The sequence below is a fragment of the Macaca fascicularis genome, chromosome 1 (genome assembly GCF_037993035.2).
Source record: "Macaca fascicularis isolate 582-1 chromosome 1, T2T-MFA8v1.1".
Taxonomy (NCBI): domain Eukaryota; kingdom Metazoa; phylum Chordata; class Mammalia; order Primates; family Cercopithecidae; genus Macaca; species Macaca fascicularis.
Genome location: NC_088375.1, coordinates 22,483,545 through 22,508,228, shown reverse-complemented (window position 1 = coordinate 22,508,228; position 24,684 = coordinate 22,483,545). Strand labels below are relative to the sequence as shown.

The 24,684-nt window shown below is 42.2% G+C and overlaps 1 protein-coding gene across 17 annotated transcripts in view; it reads right to left on the bottom strand.

Moving 5' to 3' along the window:
- The window catches only part of PBX1 (PBX homeobox 1), a 328,461-nt gene that overhangs the window by 168,109 nt on the left and 135,668 nt on the right, over positions 1–24,684 (bottom strand). Inside the window, exon 1 of one of the 17 annotated variants that reach the window (XM_074000959.1) lies at positions 17,701–18,406. The exons of the other annotated variants lie outside the window; for them this stretch is intronic. The gene's annotated coding sequence lies outside the window, so the exon portion shown is untranslated. Of the gene's footprint in view, positions 1–17,700; positions 18,407–24,684 lie in introns of those variants that run through there. 17 annotated transcript variants of the gene reach the window in all.

Sequence of the window (24,684 nt, the reverse complement as noted above, 5' to 3'; positions counted from 1 at the left end):
ACTCAAGAGTTATGTCCTCGAAGTTCCTAAATGTGATACAACTGGAAGCTTCAATTGGCAGAAGATTTTCACCCCAGGCATGGCTATCTTTGTGGAGGTTGGGTATGACAAATTATTTTGCCCAAAACAACCTAGATTCCCCAAAATTAACTTGAATATGCTGCAATGCCAAAAATGCAAGTTTTTATTACACATTAATGTATATGGCAAATTTAGAGTCAAAAAAGAAGGTAAAACATGCCATATTCGTGGTAAGTCCAAAGGGAAACACAACTTTATCCATAGTTTTGGAATCGGACTTGGATCTGACGTCCAACTCTGTGACTTAAAGCATGTGTCTCCTTGGGCAAGGTACTTAATTACTTTGAACCTCAGTTTCTGAATCTATGCAAATGGGGATAATGTCATTTGCCCTGATATTCTTTTTGAGGGTTAAATAAACAAATATGGCGTCTGACACAGTACATACTTAATAAAAGATTGCTAGTATATTAACAGCTGCCATTATGATGTTTGTTATTATAGATTATCTTCTCGTTGAAGTTATGCTAGGTACTACTTCTTAGTGAAGAACAAGTCCTGGACAGGGAGCAGGTAATATTAATTCCACTTACTACTCTGAAACCACCATCTTCCCCTAGAGAATGACTATTAACTTGTTTTTCAGCTCTACTCTGATGCCAAGGCACACCTGTTTCCAGGTAAGACTAGATGAAAAAAATGCTTTGTTTCACTTCTCCATTGGAAATGAGGTCTTGGTCCATGTTGAGGATGTGTCTGGAGTGTGTCTGTTCTAAGTTTCTGGAGCCACTGCGCACCTGCTCGAGTAGCTGAGGTACATACTCCCACCATCTCAGAGCTACAGAAGTCCCAGCTGCTGCTGGAAGTATTTTTAGCTGCATTATTTATTTGAACACCTGCCTAACAATCCTAGACAGAGCTCAGTCTGGGAGGGGAAGGGCCACCAGAACACCCAAGGGTTCCTTCCCTGTATGGCTGCATTTGCTAATCTGTACCTATCCTGTGGCCAAGAAAAGCCTTTCTCTTCGCAAAGAGTGGTTCTGATGACAACACACCACAGGCAAATAAAAGTCTCCGAAGACACACCTCCAATGTCAAATTCTTAAACAAAAGCATCTCATAAAACCCAACCACCTTAATGCCAACGCCACGTGAAACACAGAGCCTCGCATCCTGGCAGCTATGGATCTATTAGTCACCCTCAGCTATCCTTCCGGAGGTGACACACTACTAACCAATATTGCTTCCTTTATTTTATCAGGACAAAAACTGAGATACAGAGAAAACTGCTACAGAAATGCTGTCCTCTTTCTGACCATTCCGCGTTCGTGTATTTGGTTCTTCTCAAATATAATGCCCTTCTGCTGACTTCAACCCTACCCATTTTTCAGTTCATAGCCCCAACTCCTTTCTCTTACTATCAATTCCTCACCACCACCATGCTGAAACTTAACTGCTCTCTGTCTCCAAAACTGTATATTGTCTGTATTCCAGTATTTAATGTTTTAATTATGTTCCGTGTTGAACTGTCTGGCACCTAGGATGTGCTCAACAAATTGAAAGAATGCTTTTTAGGTCTTGTAAGAAAGATATTACGCATGTTTTGGCTTTTTTTCTTTTAATAGTTCTTTTTTTTTTCTTCTCTTTGTGTATCTCTGTGTGTGTGTGTGTGTGTGTGTGCGTGTGTAGAGATGACATTTCACCACGTTGCCCAGGCTGGTCTCAAACTAGGCTCAAGCGATCCTCCTGCCTCGGCCTCCCAGTGTTGGCATTACAGGCGTGAGCCACCACACTTGGCCTTTCACAGTTTCTAACTCAGTACCAGAGACATATCAGGTACAGAATAAAAGCTTGCAGACTGACTGAAAACCCCTCTCAAGGCTGCACTGCCATCTGCCATCATTAGAATGTTTACAGATCAAAATTCTTGCTGCTGGCACTGAGGTCTGGCTCACCAGGTCATGCTTTCTCTGCTCATTCTGCCTTGGGCTAAATTGCCTAATTTTTCAATATGTAGGCTTCCTATTCTTTTCAAGGGGGTAAGGATCTTATTATTTATTTAACTCACTAGAGTCTTAAGTGACTGTTTATGAAAGGTTCTGAGATCCCAGAAGGAACGATGTGGCATTTAATGCAGAGCACCACCGCCTTGCATAGACCAGTGGGTGGTGTGTACAGACATACACATAAAAACACTACTTGGCAGTCACCACACACATTGTTTTTGTATGATCTGAAAACATCTTGCTGGCATAATTCATAAGCAGAATGTCTTTATATTTAATGACCCAAATATGCCAGTCACGTGCTTCTGAAAAGCAAGTTAGATCCAATAAAACAGCAATTTTGTTAACCCTCCTTACCACCTCCCCACCAAAATAATCTCTGCTTTAAATTCTGACCTCTCTGAATGGCTGCTTTGAGAAGTGTAAGTGGGCAATAGGCCTTTGTAAGCCGTCATCTCATAGTGTAGGCATGAGAGAAGGCGTGGAATACAAATGGTCCTGGCAGTGCGAGTTATAGAGCCAAAGATACAGATTTTTAAGGAACTGGTAGAATTTACGCTTTGAGAGGAAGAGTTTGTCCTGGCTTAGATTTCTGAGTCAGAGAAATAGACTCAAATGATTCACAAAATCATATATTTTAGAAGAGAATAGTCATCCCGTCCAGTTATAGACTTTGAAGGCATGAGCTAGTCAAGCAAAAGCAGACCTTCAGCAATTACTTATCCATTTAACAATTATTTATCAAGTACCTATTATGATCCAGGTATTATTCTAGGCACTATACTACCACGGGAGTTAGATAAGGTCCCCCAGCATGGTCCTGTCTCTTCCTTTCTTCAGGACAAATGACAAGAATGCCACAGCAATATGCTGGGAAGGGTTCTTGGGCAGCTAAGAATACACCAACTCCTGCTACTGAGAACCTCAAAATCAACTGACCCTCAAAATCACTAGGCCTTCCCAGGTCTTCATGAACAACCAACTACAAAGAAAACAAATGACAATAACAAAATTCCACGATTATAATCAGACCTCTGCAGTACTGAAAGGTCTTCCATATATGACTAAGGACATCATCATCATTTTTCACTGTTTCTCCTAAAAGATATTTAAGAAATGAATGGCTGAGAATGTGCACACAACTTAGGAAGAAAAATCATTTAATGAAAGAGTCATCACTTGCAAAGCCCAATTAAAAGTCATATTCATTCATTCATTCATTCAACTATTCAATAGTGAACATTTATTGAGCAGCTCTGTGTGTACAGCACTTTATGGGTTAGGTGCCTTGGGAAATACTGAGATGGATGGCACAGTCCCAGCTCTTGAGGAACTTAAAAAAAAAAAATCAATGGGGAAATTACAATCTTCATTTTACAGATGAATAAACAGTGGCATGGACAGTTAAGGGATATATTTTGAATGCTTCATCACAGAACTAAATCACAATATAGTCATCAAAAAGATGCAAAAGCACTGAGCTAGAAGGTAGGATATCCTAGCTCCAGTCCTGGTTCAGACTCACTGGTCAAGTCCATCCCCTTTCTTGGCTTTTAATACCCTTTACAAAATGAGGGAGTAGTCTTCAGAGTGGGTGCTTCCAGCTCTAGGATGACATAATTCTAACACTTGTGAACAATAAGGTTTAGTGGTCAGAACTAAAGAACTCAGTCTCTTGACAAAGGGAATGACTTTTAATATGAATTGTTATTGAGAGAATTTAAAGTCCCACCTAAAGGAATATGGAAGCTATTCCATTCCATTGGCCATTACTGCATTTGTTCTTAGAAGATGCTCGGGCCTAAATATCCTCTTCAGTGGACTTTCTAATTGGCATCTCTCCTATCTTAAAATAATGATAAAGAAGGCTGCAGCCCTTCCCTACATCTCCCTTCAGCCCCTGCTAAGTATCTATAACACAGGGTAGTAAGTGTTTGCAAGAACTACGTTGCTCCCTGTAGGAATAACTGCCCCAACAATAATGTAACCCATCTATGTGTGATGTGACAAATGGGGGCTTAGCCTACATGTAAAGAACTCTTAATTAAAGGTTTAATAGACAATGAGAGGTTTGAACTAGATCATATATGTAAGATCCCTTCCGGCTTTGGCTTTCTACATTACTGTGAATTTTGTGAAGACAATGTAAAAGATGTCTTTATTGAGTTAATCAGTGAATCTAGAGCACTAGCCAAAATCATTTATATTTGGCTTATCAGTACTTACTTCCAAAAAAGAATCATAGGAATTAGTGTAGAAAAATCTTAGTTTGGATCTTTAAAAATAAACTGTTTAATAATTTCACAACATTTTGAACCCTCCCCAGAGCTGTTCTCTGAACTTGGATGATGTCCCCTAAATTGCCAGTCAGCTGGCCATTTTGCAACACGTGAGCTGTGAAATCATATATGTGAAGATCTAAATGACAGAAGAAATGGCTTTGAATCCTTCTGTTTATATTTAATTTTTCCCTTCCTGCTTCGACATATCATTTGTCCTTAACACTTTTATTTTTTGGTCCTAGAGGCACAGGTGGTTCTCATTTCAGGCTGTATGAACAGTTCTGCTATTCAAAGATTAATGAATAAAAGGGCCTTGTAAATGGATTAGCATGATAATGGTAATAATGCTTTCTGCTGCATTCTGCTGCCTTCTGTGCCTACTTCAATCTGTGTGCCCCTGAAAATGCCTCCCCTCCCCCATGCACGGGTTCCTTTCCCCTCTTTCCCACCACCTGATTCTTTCAGTCTTAGGAAGACAAAGTGACTCACGAATCAGGCAGCTGTATAGAAAGCAAGGAGTGGATGGAAGGAAGGGGGACAAGAGGGGTGGAGAGAGACAGAATAGAGAGTAAAAACCCTAAGGTACTTTAAGATAGGAAGGTTTATGCAGAACGTGGAGAAAATACAAGACTTCACTTTTTAATGCAAACAATACCTTCAATCTTCCCCTTCTTTTTATGACACTTGCTGTCAATCACCATGGGAAACTTACCTATTACTTTTTATTTTAGTCACATGTTCCTGACCTCATACACATACCTTTTATCATAGCTGTTGGAGAGCCATGCTTAGGTCAAGATTTTAGAGAATTACATCCAGAAGCAAAGAACAGTTACAGGTTTGGCTTTTCTCTATCACTACATAGAGACAAGGTCAAAGGGCCTTTCCTTGAAGGTTTTACCAAGAGGCAGAAACTTCTCTGAAAACTTACAACTCCTCCCTAGGGGCTTAGTGTCAGTTATTAATGAATGACTTAGTGGAACCTCTGCTGACATCCTCCTTGAGCCTCAATCAACATAAGGAGACTGTAAGAATCTCCACACTCAAGACTTGCCTGTACCCCTTTCCTCGGAGCCTAACCCATCCTCTGGTCTCTAGGCATGTGTAAGGATGATGAGTTGGGTAGGGCAAGTCATTCTGGAGGGATGCCATGAAGTCGTCCAGGCAAAATGGATTTAGACAGAAAGCAAAAGTCAGTCCCTAGAGCAGAAGAGAATGTGGAAAGAGACCAGTCTTTCAGAACCCCACACCTATGCCTGCCTGCCTAGGTAGAGAGTCCAACGGCAAGGAGACGCTGAACCAAACAGGCAACAGGCCCACACACCGGGCCAGGAAACAGTCACTTCCCTTCCTTTGTCTCCTAAGACCTGCACGTGTTTTCCCTCATTTGAAGGGAGCCTGGAGCACTGGAAGCTGGGCTGACCCTCTGCCTCTCGTGGTGATTAACATCCCCCTCCGCCTCACTCTGACCCCCAAGGGGGCACACATTACTATCCACCCTACCTCCTGCCTCTGTGCCTTCCGATATCAACCGGGAAAGGAAAATCTAAAAATAAAGCCAGGGCCAGAGTGTGTACCACTCGATTGGGCTCCTGTGCTCACAGATCTGCTTATTTTGGCCTATCTCTCCCCAGCGATAAGGCTGCTAACAGCCTGTTATCAGCCAGTCGGTGAAAATGTGCTCCAGCCTGATTAGGCCTCAGTCTTTGCCAAGGTTATAAACAGCCGTTATCGTTTTCCCGAACAGAATAATCCGGACAGTATCAGCTCAGAAACATATGGGCCACACAGAGAAGATAGCCGCTGACGGACACTTCATTTTAATTGTAACGAGTGGGTAGCAGCAGCCTGCAGACAGCAGACAGAGAGCTGCCCGACTGGCAGCGGGGCTTTTTTTTTTTTTTTTTAAATCCCTTCTTCCTTCCCTGGTTTCCAACGCCTAAGCTGCTTTGATATTCTGGGTGGCATAATGAAGTGGCCCCTCCCCCAGATGTTACCAGTCACCAACCATGACCCTTCCCTGCAAGGCAGATGGGACCCTTCTGATTCTCTTGTGGTGGGGGGATTGGTGGGGGGAGCAGACAAAAACCACCAACCAGCAAAGAGGAACCAGTACAGCTCTCCCTGCTCTTCAGACAAAATTCAGTTTCAGTAACCTGTCCCGTCACCCCACCCTGCTCTCAGCCCCCACAGCCATGCTTCTTCAAGACCCTCGGCCTGTGAATGCCACATTTCAGTGTCCGGCAGACGGCAGGCTTTCAGCACACGATGGCTGAATACTTACGAATGGGGCATTTATATCACTTCCTTCAGCCTTCCACATGTACACATATATATCAGGCAAGATTAAGCTTGCAGGGAACAAGCCCACGTGTGTGGGATTTTGTGTTCTGAAAGCAATTCCCAAAATCTCTGCTCTCCCCATGCTCTTTCATGAGATTCGTTCCTCAGGCTTGACATAGAAAGTCAACTAACTGGTGTGAGGCAAGTAGGAAGGCAGATATGACAAAAAGAGAAAACTGATGATTAAAGTTTTGGGGAAAGGGTTCACCTGTCTGCTTCTGGGTCAGCAGAGGTCTTGGTTGCTGACAAGTAGGCCTTGGTTCACTGCTGTTGGTACAAAGTCAGCAGCCACCCTGTTCTTTTACAGGGTGATACGTTTCCCCCCTCAAGTGTTACCATCAACAGAGTGGTAAGAAAGGAGCAGAAGAAAAAAGAGAACGAGTTGAAAGCAAGAAGGTACAAGATGAAGAGTGCATTTCTCCTTGCACTGAGCAGCAGACACATTTCTGTGTCGCCACTATTGTTGCTAGACTAAGGTTCATGCCTGGCTGGCCAGATGGGATCAACAATGGCAAGAGGGAGTTGGAGGAAGGTGAGCCATCAGGCCCTGCCTTGCACTTAGTCATCGCCGTTCATTCTTCTCATCAATCCTCATGTTTCACAATATTTCAAATAATTAAATATCCTCAACTTGGTCTTCTTTTCCTGATCCTCTTCTCTATTTTCCTCCCCTCTCTCCTTAAAGCCTCAAGGGTCTTCTCCATTTTACCACAGAAAGCCAGCACGGCCGGGTGTGGAGGTTCACAACTATAATCCCAGCATTTTGGGGGGCCAAGGCGGGCAGATCACCTGAGGTCAGGAGTTCGAGACCAGCCTAATCAACATGGAGAACCCCCGTCTCTACTAAAAATACAAAATTAGCCGGGTGTGGTGGCGCATGCCTGTAATCCCAGCTACTTGGGAGGCTGAGGCAGGAGAATCGCTTGAATCTGGCAGGTGGAGGTTGCAATGAGCCGAGCTCGCACCATTGCACTCCAGCCTGGGCAACAAGAGCGAAACTCCATCTCGAAAACCAAAAAGGAAAAAAAAGAAAGCAAGCCGGCACCTTTCAGTGCCTGCCTACACACTCAATATATTCAGTGGCATTGAAGACATCCCCCAATTTAAATTCAACCTCTGGAGGCTTTCTTATAAGGAAGAAAAAAACTGAAAAGAGAAAAAGGAAAAAAGGTATGTGAATCTAAAAGAAATTCCCTCTGATGTGTGATGCTGCTCCCTGCCTCTTTTTTTTTTTTTTTTTTTTTTTTTTTTGAGACAGAGTCTTGCTCTGTCACCCAGGCTGGAGTGCAGTGGCCGGATCTCAGCTCACTGCAGCCTCCCCCTCCCGGGTTCACGCCATTCTCCTGCCTCAGCCTCCCGAGTAGCTGGGACTACAGGCGCCCGCCACCTCGCCCGGCTAGTTTTTTGTATTTTTTAGTAGAGACGGGGTTTCACCATGTTAGCCAGGATAGTCTCGATCTCCTGACCTTGTGATCCGCCCGCCTCGGCCTCCCAAAGTGCTGGGATTACAGGCTTGAGCCACCGCGCCCGGCCCCCTGCCTCTTTTTTTGACATCAGTTTCAAATTCTGCAGAGAAAGGATGATGTTGCTTTCACGAAGAAACAGTCACAATAGGTAATACTCACTGAACACTGGTGTATGTATCAGACACTGACCTAAGCATTCTACATACATTTGCTCATTTAATTCTCAAAACAATTCTATGATTCACACCCAGGTGGGCTGCTCGCTGCTGCATCTATGCAATTCTAGGCACTCCCGGGCCTCACACCCAGGGAGAACACTTTCCCACCAGCCTGGAGAGGCCTGTGTCAGCTTGGCCACCCACTCCATCTCCATGCTTTCCTTCTGCAGATTTACAGGGACTGGATGGAGACAGCACTCCGGACCCGAAACGACTTCTGGTATTTCACTGTCAAGTGAAAATTGAGTCCGTGGTAATGTTCCTGCAATCATATCAAATTCAAAAGGGAAAGACGACAGAAATTCTGCTGCCAGCTGAAAGGAGCCTGAGGCACATTTTTGTTTTAATTCTTTTTTTCATGGCTTTTCAACACCTGCCTTCACTCTTCCACTCTCCCAACAAAATATAGCTTACGTTGCCTTGCAGTGTTAAGAAGAGACTGGCCAGCAGACCTATGCAAGAAATTGCAGTGGGTGGTCTGTGTGCAATGTCTTGGTGGTCTTGAGCTCGGTCCTCTGGCAAAGTTCAAGGTTACAGTGGTCTTTCCTGAGTTGCCATCAGAATCTGAAAATATCCTGGAAATGTGAGAATTCCCCACTGAACTCATGAGTTGGCTCAGCAGTTGTTTATTCAACTTAAAAGTGTTTTTCCCCCTTTTTCTATTTTTGTTTTCTTATGCTTTCTGTTTCAATGGACCCAGCTTTGTCCTTCCACAATTTGGAGTGAACAAGACTAGAGGATTTCCTGAAATAAACAACTGGGCCTATTTCTCCAGGGGGCCTGCTTCCCATTTTGTCCATGGCCACCTTCTGCTGATCAGCTTCCACTTTCTTAGAAAGAAGACTGGCTTGCTCAGGGTTATACAACAGAGACAGATGGAGCCTTGAGACTAGCAGATAGACACAAGTGACCGACAAAGTTAGGTGTGCTGCAGCCTTCCTGTGTCTGCTGTGTCGCTGACATGATGAACTAGCAGGCCCCATGAGTACCCTTACTACTTCTCAGAGTATCTACGGCACCACTGCCATCGCTGATTTGCTGGGGTGTCTCCGCGGCTGTGAGTACACACCAAGGACTAGGGCACTGTCTTCCTCTAGTCAGTATCCCCCGGACCTACCATGGTACCTGGCATACAGTCAGCACTCAGTAAGTAGTGGTAAAAATGAAGAAACAGATTCAGCGCAAACGTGCCCAAGGCTAAGTATTTTGGAGACAGCCTAGATTCAAACTTGGCATTTTCTCACTTTGTCTTGGTTCCTTCTCTAGCCTCAGTTTCCTTACCACTAAAATGGGTAAAATATAATCACAGTACCTGTGCCCTATATTTGTTGTAAAGATTGTATATGTTGATGGATGCAGCTAGAGGCCATTATCCTAAGTGATTTAATGCAGAAACAGAAAATCAAATACTGCACATTCACACTTATAAGTGGGAGCTAAACAATGGGTATAATGAATGTAAAGATGGCAACAATAGACACTGGGGTTTCCAAAAAGGAGGAGGGGGGGAAAGGGCAAGGGCTGAAAAACTCTCTCTTGAGTGTTGTGTTCATTATTTGGGTGAGGGATTCAACAGAAGCCCAGACCCCAGTATTACATGATATACCTATGTTAACAAACCTGTATATGCACTCCCCCATAACTGAATTAAAAGAAAGGAAAATATTGTTAAGAAAAAGAAGACTATATATGTGTAAAGCACTTAGCCCAGCTCCTGACATATAACAGTCACCCGATAAATATTTCTTATTTAGGAATGACTATCCCTCACTCATCTCTATCTGCCCCTTACATAGCTACTAGAGTAGTCAACCTCTCTTACCAAAGAAAAGGCTGCATGCAGTGCAGGAACTCCGGTTTCTATCCCTGCTTTACTAAGATTCCAGCAGTCACTTAGTCACTCTGCCTCGCTCTGCTTCTATGGCCTGCATCAGGCTGAGGTCACTCGGCCTCACCTAACAGCCTTGCAGGTTGGCTACGAGACGGCATGACCTACCAGATGGGGACAGGTGTGGAAAAGCAAAATCCAGGCTATCAAATCTGCCGTAAAGTTGTGCTCCGGCAAAGCCATTTGAAGTCTAGCCTGCCATGGACCTTGCTGCATGCCTCGGGGTGCCTCAGCTCTCTAGAACTCTGCCAATGCTCCTGCCTTAATGCAGGGCTTCTAATCAAGATAACGCAATCGAAAGCATTTGCTTGGTTCTTAGTCCTCACAGTGATCTCTATTCAGTGGGAAATTAAATCACTTTAAGGGCTAACACCCAGACAACCTATAACGCCATTTCACTGGGACGAGGCTTCCCTGTCTGGGAGCAGCACACTTTCTTTCCCCTTCTCCCACTGCCCCTCCAGTCTCCTGGGTTTTTATCTTCCTTTCCTTTTCTTTTCCCTTTTCCCAAAAAGGGTGTCTTGGCTTGGCGACTCTTAAACCCAGCTGCATTCCCGAGACAAGCTCTTAAGCATAAATTCATTCCAGCATTGGGTTCCTCTTATTCTCTTTCCTTCCTCTCACTATGTAGCTGGAGTGAATTCATAAACAGTTATAGTGGTTTTAGCATCAGGGCCTTATATGAGACAGGATTACAGGGGATTCAGCTCTCTCTCTCTCTCTCTCTCTCTCTTTCAGCCTCTCTCTCTCTCTCTCTCACACACACACACACACACACTCACACACATACACACCCACAGTGGTGTTAGTCTCACAACCACAATACTGTTCTAATCTCTCCCATCTCTAGATTTGCCCTACCCTGGATTAGTCAATGCTCTCCTTCCTGGCCTCCGTGGAAATACTGCCAAATAAAATAACAAAATATTCATATGGTAAGGCACGTTAAAACCTTGGGAAGATTTAAGCCAGGGCTTCATGTCACAGACGCTCCCTCCCGTAATCTGTATTCCAATCTTGATGCCAGCGGAGCTGTGATCAGAATATCCAAGGTCTCATAAAAAATTCAGGGCTTACTGACTTCCCTGACATTTGCTGTTTCATGTTGTTCCTGCTAACTCCCTTTCAGCCTCCAGAGCCCACAGTCCCTTTCAACTCACCACTGCAGATGGCAAACTGGCCAAGACCGTCCACTAACTCAGGACAAACACAGGTCCTAAATCTTCCCTGGGAATTTAGCTGGGACTAGGGAGAGGTTTTCAGTTCTTTCAGTGGCTTCTTTTGTTTGACTAAGGGTTTATTTTTCTGTCATTGCACGCCTGCTGCCTCCTCCATGGTACCTGAAAGTGGGACTTTGAAACCCAGGAAGTTAACAAGACTTCAGCAAGATTCCCCCATTTAGCTGTGAGTGCTTTTGAGGGTAGGGTTATGTGTGCCTGACTCAGAGTGTTTAAATCGTCCTGGTTCTCACTGTTACTTAAATTAGAGACTGTGTTATTTAACCTTGTAAAGCATCAAGGCTATAATTTGTAGAGAAGACAGTTCACCAAATCGGGGCTATGCCTATTCTCACATGTTCAAAAAAAGGTGTATTAAATGTATGTGACTGCATGAATCCAGGCAGGACACAGCTATCATACATATCATACATATCACCATACTAGAATGGACATTAGTAGTTTAAAAACTCTAACAAGATATATTATGATTTAAGGAAACCATGCATAACTAAAGGGGTGATTGTGAATGGGTCTTAAGACTTACTAGGAGGATCACAATGGATATCCTAGCCAGACTCCACTAGTGGATTCTAATATGATTTGCTTTCCAGTCATATAATTTATGCACAGCATATCAGAAAGACATTTAGCGAATAAAGGAAGTCAGACCATACTTCTTAAGGCATGGTTTAAAAGGAAACACAAAAGGAAACCTCTGCTATGCCTACAGAGGTTTCCAGAGGAGCCCAGTGACCCACAGAGATGGCAAGAAGAGGCGAAAAGACACACAATATATAGCTAACACCGCTCAGCCATCAGAGGTCATAGGGGCAAAAGAGAATGGTAGTTCCACTGAATAACAGAACTGAGACATTTTCAAGATACTCCTTAGTAAGTCACAAGTGTCTAGAATTTTTTTTTTAAACCAACCATAGAATTCCAAAACTCAGCAATCAAAAACCGAAAGGCCAATTATAATTTAAGGCCTTTTGAAAACATTTTGGCTTATTTCTGTAAATGCTATGGCCACTAGAAAAATTAACACAGAATTCCCAATCAAAGTGCCATTCACACATAGGTGCTTGAATAACATCAGGTAGCATGAAGGTGAACAGGTGCTATAAACAACTTCTTTGAATGTTTTAAATGTATCCACCACGAAAACCTTCTGAAGAGGTTAAGGAATTCTAGAACACAAACTGAAAATTAAAGGCAAGTTGATGGTATCTCAAAATTGAACTTGTCAAATGAGAAAATTATAATCAAAATTGTCTTCATACTTTTCATATCCTTCACTGTGTTAGTCACATAATATATACATATACATATGTTTCTGCATATGCATGTGAAAAAATCAAAAAGGCAAACACATATCAGAGGCTAATCATAACATAATATAAAAGGAATATGAGGTCTGGTTTCATAAGTGATTATATCCACAAACACATGTCCTGAGCCTTAAGTAAGCAAGCAAGGCATCTCCTCCTACATAGTGATATGATCCCCAAAATTTATATGAAAAATTTTAAATATTGAGCTATGTTACATTCTCTGGGGAAACACCTTATTTAAAAGTAGTCAACAGTTAGATATTTCTGCAAGTAAATAATCCTGTAATTCATCTTGTTTAGTAACAATATATTTTTAATTACCAAACACAACCTATATTATTTATTTACAGTAAAATGTATTTTCCCCAGACATATTATAAAACTGTATAGATGAATGGTTCTCAACTGGATATAATTTTGCCTCCCAGGAGACATCTGGCAATGTCTGGAGACATTTTTGGTTCTCACAATGGGGGAGTGGAGATGCTGCTGGCATCTATGGGTGGAAACCAGGAATGCAGCTAAACATCTTACAGTACACAGGGCAGCCCCCACAATGAAGGATCATCTGGCCTCAAAAGTCAGTAGTGCTGAGGTTGAGAAACCCTTTTATGGATTATCACAAACATCACAAAATTTCTCAAATCATTTTCCTCAAAACCTTTAAGAAATGAAAAATGAGAACTTGGGGAAAACAAGAACTCCTTTTGGTAGTATTTTGATTATCAAAGGTACAGTTGCTTTTGTGAATGCAACAATATATTCCTTCACCATAAAATATGCTCTGAAAACCTAACACTTGTACTTGCATTACACCCACACACTGAGAAATGCTGGAAAATCAGCAAGGATTTTAGGAAAAAACATTTACCCTGAGACATCCTTCAATGAACAGAGGAATACCCTGACCAACTGTGTTAAAAGCAAATAAAGTAAGATGTAACACAAGCTAACTTTTTAGCCAGTGAAAAATAAACACATCTGGTACATAGAGTCCTATATGTGTGTATCCATCCAATTCTATAGTATTAGAGCTCTGACATTCAGTAATATCATAATATTATTTTTGAGATCAGTTAAGGTATAAAATGTGCGTACTCTCAGTCTTTAATATTAATAAGTCTTGTAACTAGCAGTTTCTCATAGCTCCGAATTCTTGAGCACAACTAGAAAGGGCACTTATCCTGAAAAATCTAATAAATTTACAGTTTTATATACTTCCTTCAATTGTAAAAGTCTTGTTCAATAAACTTTAAAATGCCACTATAGAGCAATAACACAGACAGTATAAACCCAGCCCTGGGAAAGCTGTGCAACCAGAAATTGTTCCCCTTTCTGCTAGAGCAATAAAGTTTTATATGTTTGAACTGACTGTAAAAAGGTTTGAATGTTGGCAACTGGGGAATAATCTGTCTTCTTTATAGTTATTATCATATTTCCCACAAGACCCCTTGGTCTGTGTCAATCCTTCTTGTATATGACACCTTTGTACTGTCAGCGAAAGCAAGACTACTTTACTTTTTTTTTTAACTATAGGACTTGTATCTGTTTTCCTTCAGATTACAGCTAACAGGAATAAATTATTTCTGACAAGCATCTATTGCAGCATTTTACCAAATAAAGCTGGTTGTGAGCTGCTTTTCCAAGAGAGGGGGGACCTCCTCCCTTCTCCTTCCCCTCTTTCTCTCATCTGATTCAAATGCAATTCAGGGCTGGTTAAATTGGAGGAAATGCCAATAAAAAGAGATTTGTAGGAAAGTTGCTCTGAATGCCAGAGCCCGTTCAACATGGTGGTTCGGTTCTCATGGGTGCAATTGGATGTGTGGAGAAGGGGCTTAGGAAAAGGTAGGAGGAAGAATCATCCCTTTCCCTTGCTGACCTCTCTTAGATCTGAGAACATCTCTGCATGCACCTGGATTCAGGCAGCACACTGAGTCCAGCCAGCAGAAGTGGCCAGAGTTTCCCATACTCTGATTAACAGCCAGTGAGGGAAGCGGTAGCTGTGACCAGCAGAGGCAGACACCCAAGCTGTCACATGTGCGCCTGGGCTCTTGGCTAACTGGTCATCTCAGCTGAAATGAGTTTAGCCTTGTGGTAATCAACAGGGAGCCATTTTGTACATATGAATTTGTGTCCCTCTGCCAGGCCTGTCATGCCACAGATCAACATGGACCTATACCCAGTAATCTATTACCCATAAGGCAGCCATATGAACTAAACACATTCGCCTCTCACTCACAATGCTACAGCACCATCCTGAAGTTGCTTGGCTTTCCACCTTTTAGAATAACAATAAAAAGTCACAGAAGAATAGATTTTTGCAGCCCAGCATGGAGGTACACACCTATGGTCCCATCTACTTGGACGCTGAGGCAGGAGGACCACTCCAGCCTAGGAATTCTGGGCTGTAGTGCGATATGCCAATTGGGTGTCTACACTCAGTCTGATGTCAATATGGTCACCTCTTGGGAGCAGGGGGACCACCAGGTTGCCTAAGGAGGGGTGAACCAGCCCAGGTCAGACACAGAGCAGTTCTGTGTTGACCAGCGGTGGGATCGAGCCTGTGAAGAGCCACAGCATTCTTGCCCGACAACATAGTGAGACCTTGTCTCTCTCTTTTTTTTTAATAATAGACATTTGCAAACATCAGGTTTTTAAAAATCCAAAGATATATATGGTTGGATATCAGTGGAAATGGCCCCATAAGTGAATTACCTCTGCACTCCTGAATAGACAAAGTCTCTCCAAAAGACCATGAAAGATGATCAGTCATATGAATATAGGTATACGCAGATATGCACAGACATACACGATGTCAAAGAGAAGAAGAATTTTCCTCCTCATCCTATAGACACTTAACGGACCCGAAGGGACAGTCCTGGCATTTCCCTTTCAGACAAAGAAGTGATTTCCCCTCTGTCCTCTCCATCCCCTGACCACCTCCCCCTTTCATTTTCATAGTGCTTTAGAAAAGGGCTGATATTTCCTGCACTGCACTCGCTCTACCTGCCACTGTAGAAGCACAGTCAAGCACATGTGTGACACCCTGTTCGTGGAGTAGGGTGATTCTTAGATTATGGTATATCTGTACGAGTGCACACACTCACTCACGCTCAAGCCCACCTCAGTCAACTCAAAATGAAGAGTCAACTCCAACGTGAAAGCTCTGATGTGGAAGGGTAAATGCCAAATGATGTCTATAAACATAGCAATTCTACCAGAATGAGGTAATGCAAATAAGGCTGAGTCAATACGATGACATCTCGGTGACTTTGGAAAAAGCTTGAGCCCATGCTCATGAATGTGAGCTCAGGGTATCCTCTTATCTTCTCCTCACTAACCCCTACATGAATGTTCAGGTGCACATTATGATGCTTTCTCCTTGCCCAGTTCAGGCAACAAACATTTTAATCTACACATGGAGAACATTAAAAAAAAAATCTCATTGTGGTAATTGTCTCATGCCAGCAGGGGTAAGGCACACTGTGCTCCCTCCTGCTCTTCCCCAAAACCCCCAGAACAGAATTACTACACAAGCTATACCTTTTAACAAAGGTGTACTCTTGTGCACCTTAAAAGCTCTTAAATAGCTAAGCCGCCCACTGGAAAACCATAGGTCCATAAGAGATTTTTATTCTCTCCATGTCCTCTTCATGCACTTTGTCCATGTGGTTAAAGTTTACAAATTATTTACTTTTCAATAGGTTATTAATACAGACCAAAAGGTTGTGGGTTTCAGTCGTATGTCACAGTACCATTAATAAAAGCAATATCGGTGCTGTTATAAAAAATCTTTCTGAATACATAATACAGAGATAGAAAACGACACAAATCATAAGGACAGAGCTCGGTCAAAAAATACAAAATGCTTTAAAAATGTGCACATCAGTCTTGTGCCGGACCCATGGACTGATGAAGTGAGGGCATTGGTGGCATTTTAATTATTCTTGAATAGTAGCAGGTTATCACCTTTAAGACCAGTAACTAGACCATGACCACAGGGGAATGGGAGAGAGTGTGAAGGAAGAGGTACTTTCTAAAAAGTGAGGTATGTACCACGGGCATGTGATTCACTCACAGTGTTTGTGAAATATAGATTCCTAGACCCCTATCAAATTTGCTGGGGCAAGGCCTGTGAATCTGCATTTCATAAACATACCCACCCGCAGGGGTATTCTTGGAGAATTACTGAGCTTGGCTAATGAAGTAGAGCAGTAACTCCCCTGCTGAACCCCATCACACTTCCTTTTCCGAAAATGGAGTGGCACTGTCCTGACTCGCCCAGGCCTCAGACATACCCATCTCTGAGATAACAATTGGTGAAGTTCAAAAAATGGCATTGTGTTTCCACACAGAAAAGAAAAAGGTTTAGAAAAATAACAGATCAACCAGGAAGTATTGTCCTGGAAGCTTTGCCTCATTCTGACTTTCCCCTGAACTCTGCTTTCTACATATCTTACCACTCTATGTATCCTAGTGGGGGAAAATAAATGCAGAAAGCCAAAGAGTCTCCTGAAAAGATCAGGAGTTGGAGCTTTACCTTATTATCTGACATGCATTTATTGTTTCATTACTAACAACACAAATAATGATAATACTTGGCTATTTGCATAACGTTTTAGAGGTTTCTACACTTTCATAGGCATGATTATGTTCAGTCTTGCTAATGAATTTATGAAGTGTTATTATTCTCATGTTACAGATGACGAAACTAACACCCAGAGAGGTTCAATGACCTGCTCAAGGCCACACAGCAGGCAACTAACTGTCAGAGGTAGATGGGAGTCCATATCAACTAAGTGGCAATACACAAGGCTGGCCACCACCAAAACACAAAGACGGGTGAAAAAAGTCATAGAAACCCAATACGAGGGAAAAGCACCTTGTTCACTGAAACTGGCAAACCTTCAGTTTCCTTCACCTACCTCATTCAGGACAGCTGGGTCCCCCTCCATCATCCTATCTGCTGCAGGGTCTCCACCTGACACGATCACCTTTATTATTACCTCTGTACCATGCACTGTACTAGACCATGAGGTCATAAAGATGATCAATTTCTGCTCCCATGTCTCCCAACCTAGAGCAAAGGCACCACATTCTGGTCAGTGGTAAACAGCTAGCATTTGCTACGAAGAGCAGCAGGAAACCTTCGGGGGCTACTTGAAAAAATCAAGTAACATGAATCTCCTCCCCTACGTAACCAAAGCACTTCTCTTAAGTCTCCGAAATCAACAGAACCTCACGCTCCCTTGATGTGCCTTCCTTGGCTTCTCCATAATCCAGCAATCCTGGCACATTCTGTCTCACACCGCCACAGGAGTCCCGTGCCCCTCAGGAGCTGCCAAGCTCTCTGATGTACAGGCTGCTAATACAGCGTTATTAAGAATGCGTTTGTCTCCATTCCTCTACACACGCTGGCTTCCCTGCCTGAAGAAAAGCCACACACATGCTCCCACAGAGGGACCCAGCAAAAAGCCCTGGAACCCACAAAGGGAAATCAGCATGCCAAGGGTTAAGCACACCCTGTAATAAGCATCTCTGTTCCGGCATGTTGCGAAAGCCCATTACCTCCCGCCACATTACCTCATTCATTTCTTATATGCGGATGGTTTATTTTCCCATGAGCACCCTGGCTCTCAGTATTAAGTCCCCTCCTTCGCCTCTATTTCTCTATCCATCACATTTAACACTCTGACAGTAACAGTCTATAATGTTTCTATTCTACAAAACCGCTCTGTCAACTCCGGGCTTCCAGAGCAGCAACTGAGGAAAATAAATAACATCAACGCCAGGGACGACAGCATCACAGCTCCCTTTCTGCTGGGCTTTTTTATATTATTCTACAAAGTGAGAAAGAATAAAGGGGATAGGGAGAGGTGGGAGCAATGAGAAGAAGAATTTTCCTCCTCATCCTACAGATACTTAACAGACCCGAAGGGACAGTCCTGGCATTTCCCTTTTAGACAAAGAAGTGATTTCCCCTCTGTCCTCTCCATCCCCTGACCACCTCCCCCTTTCATTTTCATAGTGCTTTAGAAAGGGCGGATATTTCCTGCACTGCACTCGCTCTACCTGCCACTGTAGAGACACAGTCAAGCACATGTGTGACACCCTGTTCATGGGGTAGGGTGATTCTTAGATTATGGTCATCTTTTCTGGAGCAGGAGTCCAGTGAGGAGGTAGAGGCACTTCGGGGATCCACAATCTTTGTTCTCAGGGAGACACCAGGCAAGAGAGACTCTGGAACCCGTGAGCAGGTAGAAAGGCACAAAAACGTTAACTACTGAAAAATAAATCACTTTTGAAAGCCTGGCTCTCTGTTACTGGGGCTTTACCAAAACTATTTGTATTTTCATCATTTTCGATAGTAATCTTCTAAAACACATTATATTTCCATCTAGCTTCTTTTAAAAAATATCTAGGTAGATAGATAGGGATCTTGGACATTATTTGGCCTCCTCTTTGTGACCCACGTCATTTATCATTATGAATGCCGATGATCACCCAGGCCCACTGCTATGTGAGAGCACGCATGCCTATTCTGTATAGACTCAGTCTGCTGGGCTTTTTAAATTCTTGAGTCTCCTTTATATGATTTTACTGCTTCTTCAAGTTTCCCCCTCTTCTGAGGTTGCAGTGCTATAGCTGATAGCATGGGCTGTGGTTCCAGATCATGGAAGCCAGACCTGACGACTGGCTTGGGACCTTGTTTCAAATCCCCCCTGTGCTGTGTCCTCACCTGTAAAATGGAGGCAGTTGTGGTACCTTGGGTTCTAGGGTGGTTGTGAGGATTACCTGAGTGAATGCTTGGGAGTATTTAGGAGACTGCCTCAGTTAGTAAGTACTTAGTAAATGTTAGAGATTATCATGTGTATAGCCTGGCATGGGCTAGGAAGCCAGATAAACATACAATTAGAATCCTATTTGAAATCACAGGTCTTGAGTGGTGGCTTCTTGGTGCTCTGATGTCAACTGCACAAACTTAAGTACACAAGCCCTTAGTTTGGCTACACAGATATCCTCTGCTAGCATCCTGGCTCTCAGCTGCTTCAGATGGGTGAGGCTGGCAGCACTGAGTCCTGAATGCCGAGATGTAACTCAAGAGACTAATTCAGGATTAAGAAAAAAATGAGGGAGGGAACAGGGAACAAAACAAGAAAAACAGCTAAAAATTTCTCACTCAACACTGTCAAACACAATTCTGTAATTCCTTCTATTCAACCCCACAAGGCTGTTTCTCAAAGAATAAGAATGAGAACCACAATGCATAAAATTGCTTTGATATATATGAAACACTCTGTGCTTATTATTTTTACCAGTAAGACCATTATTATTACTCAACTTTGTATCGTAAAGCAGTCAAAATGAACTTCTAAATCTAAAGGCATTCAGAGGTAGGAGTCTTGCTCTCACCCTCTACTGCTACCCAAGGGACGGTGGTATTTCTTTTTTCTATCTCAGGTGTGGCAGAATGGAGAAAAAAAAAAAAAAAAGAACATACTGAGGTCCCAACCCTCTTAACAATCGGTGCCCTGGGAGATACACTCACTTTAATTTCCCAGACCCGCTTCTCCCTTCCTAAAAAAGAGAAGAGCGCGACACTAGAAAATCCAAGTCGCTTACCACAAAGCTTCAGAATAATGCCTGCATTCCAACCAAAGGGGTAAGTGAGAGAAAAAGTGAAGACCAGCTGGGATCTAGCATGTCTGATACCCGGAGGCAAGGAGGAACTGCTTCCTGATACGTCTCTTCTTGTCTAGTTCAATTCCAAATATCACAGACAATCTAACCTACTGAGACAAAGATCACTTCTGCTTTTATGACTTTTCTTTGGTCGGGGGAGGTGATGTGAAGACCACAGTCAGGCTAAGCGATATTCTATCCTTATTTTAAATGATCATATTTCATTACTGCTACTCGTAGTACTCCGTGACACTTTAATTTTTCTATTTTAATGATGGAAAAGCAAAGGTGACCTCAAGGCACCAAGTGGCTAAAGATGTCCCCTAGGGAAGGCATGAGCCTTTCAAATAATTTCTTTGCAACAAATTAACACTGAGAACTCCTGTGTATGAAGGCATTGGGTGCAAAAATACGTAGGTAAACACAGTTTTTGTTTTTGAAAGTTTGTAATTGAGTGAAGAAAGGGGGATGTATAACAAATGATTAAAATTAAGGGTTGAATAAAGGGTTGACATGGGATAGAACAAGTGCTAATTAAAGTTTCAGGAATTTTGTCATAGGAACATGGTAGAAGAGGTGATTAATCTGAAAGAGGGTCTTACTAGAGATTTCACATTTTCATAGAAAGGGTGATATTTGGGAAGCTGCCGTGCTTTCAGTTATTAAAGGCTCAGCTTCTGCAGTCATTCAACCTAGGTTCAAATCCCTGCTCTGCCAATTCCTAGTCAGGTAACAGGGCAAATTATTTAATCCCTCTACTGGTCAGTGTAACAGGGACGATGAAAATACATACTTTATAGATTTTGCAGGGAGGATTAAATGAGATAACGAATATAAAATAGCAGTGCTTAGTAACTAATCCCTAAATTAATATTAACTATTATTATTTTAATCTTTCACCAAACCCTATGAAGTAGGTGATATTATCCCTACTTATAGTACTGAGAAGACAGACATATGAAAATTAGGTAACCTGCCAACGTCACAAAATAGACAAAGGATACAGAACACAAATTTGGGTCAGTCTGACTCTAAAACCCAAATTCTTTTCCACTATAATTTTATTCTGGGCCACTGTCACTCAATAAACTCTGACCTCCTACCAGAAAGAGGTCACTGAAACTGGTGAGCTCAGCCTAGGGACTGCCTGAAAACAGAGTATGATTCCAGCAGATAGAGTGCTATCCTATGAAAGTCAGAGACAAAGCCAAAAGGAAAGTCAACAATTACACAGAAGTTATCACAACGTTCAGTGAAACTCAAAGATCTACCACAATCTGAAATGAAGAGCACTCTACCTGGCATCCAAATCCCCTCCCTTCCCTGATTTCCTTATTCCTATTAATGCCAAACCCATTCTCTCAGGTAACCAAATCAGAGAACTTACAAAGATAAACACATAGACAGACACGGGATATATCTCAACAGTCTAGTCCAAACTTGCATACGATGCAGCAAATGCTACGACAATACTAGCAAAGCCTTATTTCCGAGTTACATGATAAAGTCAGCATCTGTGACCATACCCTCCAGCCATGTGCCTAACAGTTTTCATTGTACTGAGTCATCCCACCTCAAACTTTCTGTGGAATCCAAATTAACAAATGAATTAAATGATTCCATCATCTTCAATTCATACCTTTCCTTCAACTTCCATATCTAGATGGTTATCAGGCTCTGTCAATCTTTCTTTCAAAAATTTTTGAAGAAAAGTCTGATCCTTTTCATTCCCAAGATACCAGATCCCAGATCCTTTTGTCTCCTGGCTGAAATCTCTTTCTTCAATCTCTCTATACTCTAGAACATCCGGCACATTTTTACCAGATGAGAAGTCCTTCAATCCAATTTCAGCACATGTCATCTATGCTCAAATAATGACTGGGTCTCCATCTATTACCCCGAGCTAGGCATTCAATGACAGACTATCAATGGCAAGCACATGAGCCTCACTTTGCCTATTCTATCCTACTTCCCGTATTTACTAATCAATGTACACCTTCCAACTTGGTCTAAACCACCATTTCATAGGGAAGTCCTACAAACAGACCATGTGCATACAAACTGAGATATATATAAGTTTTATGTAACATGTCAAGGGCCACAGAACCATTATAGATGAGCTAGGACTAGCTGCTCAAACTCCCTGTCCAGGGCTCTCTCGCTCTAGCCTATCAAGTTATGATGTGGTACTAAAGTTGCCTGATTCTGAAGAATGTTAGGACCAGTGAATAGATTACACAGCACCTACCGTATGTCCAGCCATGTACTAAAAATTGGGAGAAGAACATGAAAAGGCATTAACTTATAGTCCTGTGGGAAAATAAACACGCTAAAAATACCATGTAATTATTATAAGCTACAATGAAGGAATATACAAGGCAAAGCGGATACGAAGGAAGAGGAATATCTAGAACTGGGTCAGGATACTCAGACAAGGCCCCTGCCAAGATCTGAATGATCAGTAAGAGTGTTTTAGGGGACAATAGGTACAAGAAATTGCTAATAGGAGACAATCTTCAAAGGTGTAAGAAAGAAGTGACAGGTTTTAGATATTACAGGTAACTCAGTATGTTTGTAGCATATGGTGAGATAGAAAAAAAATGGTCAGAAATAGGCCTGGTGAGGTAGGCAAGGACTAGATCACAAGGTTCACGTAGGTTATGCAAAGGAGTTTAGATTTCATCCTACAGACCAAAATGAATAATTCTCAGCAGACTGTAATGCCACTCTTTCTCTTCCACTAAAGAAAGCATAGGGAAATTCAAGTGAGTGAAAGTGACACTTATATAGTGATAATTTGACTTAGCTTAAAATTTTAAATAATTTGCAAACCTTAGGTCTTGAACCATTATTAATATCAAAATTACTTGTGACATACTTCACAACTGATCATGGCACAACAGTTTTAAGATTCAGGACTGCAGCTTTTGACAATGGGACTTCCATCAAAGAATTCTGAATAAGGGTATAGCAAGCAGGTTAGCATGTTAAGAGTCTCCCAGCAGGCCTCAGATGCAATGGACTGCTTGAGGATATTACAGGCAGAGACACCAGTCAAGAGGTCAGTACTGCTGAATGGGTGAAAGATAGTGAGTCCCTGACTTAGGATGACAGCAGATGGGAAGAAGGAGAAAGGAGAATTAGTTAGGATGTGTTTAGTTTTATAAGGCTTGGCATAAAGTGGTCATTAAATGCTTGCTAGTAGTATCAACACAAATTGGCTAATGATTAGATGAAGGTAGTAGGAGGTGACATAGAAAAAGGTTAAAGTTTGATACAAATATTAGGTTTCTAGATTGGGCAGATAAAAGAGACGGAATACAGGAGGAAGACTTATTGTGGATGGGGACTGATGAGGTCTGCCCTGGACTTATGAATCTGCTGAACACGGATATAGAGATGATTGCCAGGCAGTTAAATGTGTAGATCTGAAACTCACAAAAGCAACCCGGGCTAAACGTACAGGTTTTAATTTACCATTTGTTTAATAAATATTTACTGTATACTTGTTTTAGTCCATACATTGTACTCTTCACTGGGGATGCAGTGGTTGACAAAGATGCTAAGTCCTCTGTCCTCAGTGAGATTACAGATGGATAAATTTGTGAGCCATAGGTATTTAGTTGATAAACGCAGGCATACGAATACTTAGTGATGGGCTAAGGAAGAGGCAACATTGAAGTTAACTAAGAAGGCCCAACCAAAGAGATACGAAGCAAACCAGGAGAATACAGAGATGAAGAAATGAGAATTTTATAACAGAAAGGTTGTCAGGATCAAATACAGCAAGAGTGTAGAATAAGGACTGAATTTGTCCACTGGGGAGATTTCATAATCTGGAGGGGCAGAAATCTGACTTCAGCAAAGAAAAGAAAGCACTCTAGACGTTAGTTGAAAAAAAAGCTAGAAATCTTAGAATCAACAGAGTCTGGTTCTGTGACATCTGAGATAGCCCAAAAGGTTTCATGGAGGTGGGACCTGGGTTAGGAGGTACAAAAGATACAGAGGACAGTTTTAGACAACATCAAAACAGAATACGGCCCACAGAAGGAACCAGACTGGGAGAACACTTTCCTAATTCTTCTAAAAGGCAAGCTTGGGCATAAGGTGCCTATGATTAGCTGCACGTTGCGAAAAGGCAGATGTCATGGTGTTCAGAGCAGCAAATTATCTTCTAGGAGTCTATGGACAGATCTGTTCCTCACTGGCTATGTGATACTCAGGAA